Source organism: Nestor notabilis, unplaced genomic scaffold, assembly GCF_000696875.1.
Source record: "Nestor notabilis isolate BGI_N333 unplaced genomic scaffold, ASM69687v1 scaffold149, whole genome shotgun sequence".
NCBI lineage: Eukaryota > Metazoa > Chordata > Aves > Psittaciformes > Psittacidae > Nestor > Nestor notabilis.
This window is the reverse complement of record NW_009943024.1, coordinates 3894-5627: the sequence shown is the minus strand read 5'-3', so window position 1 is coordinate 5627 and position 1734 is coordinate 3894. Positions and strand designations below refer to the sequence as shown.

Here is a 1734-nt window from a genome sequence, read left to right as displayed (position 1 = left end):
GCCTGGAACATACAGGGCACCTGCCACCACGTCCCGGCTTGAAAGCCTCCGTTCTCAGCCTCCCACAACAATCACACACGTTCTGCAGGAACACCTCACACAAAGCTCTGTTTTCAGCAGTGGACTTCAGAGCAGTGGGGAACTGCAGACAAGCAGAACTCACGCTGTTCATCCAGCCTGGAGAGACACCCGTGATGAAAACCCCCATCCCCAGTGGAGGGTGCAGGCTGCCGCAAACAGAGTGTTTCTGAATGGAAACCCTTGCTTTGGCAAGGCCACCAACTGTGTCACACCCGGGTTTTTCTCTCTTTCCCCCATTTAACATTAACAATTGAACTGCGTCAAAGGGCAGGGCCCACATGGTACCAGGCAGCTGAAGGAATGAAGCACAAAGGGATATTTTAATAAAGATCAGAGGCAGCACAGCAACACAAAATGGATGAGGAGAATGAGCCAACTGCGTGGACAGGAAGATAAATGGTGGCGAGAGACAATCGCCCCGTCAAGCACCCAGAAACAGAGATGCAGACATTTGTGCACAAATTCCTGCTCCCAAAGGTGCTTGTTGAAAAGGAGATGTGTGTTTTGCCTTATAGAAAGCATCAGTTCCTGCAGGGGTTAGAAACTCATGCTGGGCAAGCCTGGTTGGAGATGCAGAGCTCGTGGCACTATCTGCTTTGGCCTCACATGAGGATCTGAATAAACAGCTGGTAAAAATAGCTAAGGGCACACAGTGCCAATGCCCCAAGTGATGATACCTTAGTTGGGAGCAGCGACCTTTGCACCACACTGACACTGGTACCAACGGGACAAAGGTGTTTGAGCAGCATTTTCTGCTGTCACCATTTCACAACCAACTCCTGTTCCCACTTTGCTTCAGGAATACAGCAGCGAGATGGGATAATGCAGAGAGGGGAGGAGAGATTTTACTTGAAACACACCCAGAACAGACAATAGCACATCAGCTATGACCCATATGGGGTAGACACATTTACTTGTCTATAATGAGAGTCTTCCACATACCACATCTGCTGTTAGCACACTTACAATACATACTCACATACTCACTTCTCCACAGCTAATGACACAGGCTGAGATTACACACAAATCCGAGGTGTATGGTCTTACCTAACAGGACCACTGATCCCAGCTCCCAGCTTCTGAGTCCAGTTAATGTTGTACTCCTCTAAAATGGAGGTTTCCTATTCAAGAAGGAGCAGGGGGAGGGGAAAGAGAGTAAAGAAAATAAATTAAAATAAATGAATTACTACATCCCTTCCAAAAGGACCCAGCTCAGCAGACCTGATCTGCAAGATGCGAATGGAGAAAGAGCCTGCTTTGGAATCTTGCTTCACACCAGGAAAATTAAACATAAATACAAATGCTCACCTAATAACATATCACAGTTTAAAGTTATTTCTGTGCAGCTGAGACTGCTCACTTAGCGTTTTGAAAATGGATTATTGGGAACAGTAAATGGGATCTTGCACCTTTAATACAGGAAGGATATCAAGAGCAATTCCCACCCCAGCTCTTAAATCCAGCTTCCTATCTATAAATCATCAATCACAATTGAACACAAAGGCCCAATTTTAGCATTACTAAGTATTTTTTGGTCATAGAAATAATGAAAGTAATTATGGAACAGTGGAAAATGATTTTGCTGCTTTCTTTGGGTTTCCAATCCTTTGGAATCATTATCCTGTAAATTAAACCCTGCATGACTGGTTCATT

At 45.2% G+C, this 1734-nt stretch overlaps 1 protein-coding gene across 2 annotated transcripts in view; it reads right to left on the bottom strand.

Annotated features, from left to right (window-relative positions):
• MAPKAPK5 (mitogen-activated protein kinase-activated protein kinase 5) overlaps positions 1–1198 on the bottom strand; it is a 16919-nt gene extending 15721 nt beyond the window's left edge. Inside the window, exon 1 of one of the 2 annotated variants that reach the window (XM_010021668.1) lies at positions 1129–1198. The gene's annotated coding sequence lies outside the window, so the exon portion shown is untranslated. The remainder of the gene's footprint in view (positions 1–1128) is intronic. The other variant, XM_010021669.1, reaches the window with a different exon arrangement.
• Between the last annotated feature and the right edge of the window lie 536 nt (positions 1199–1734).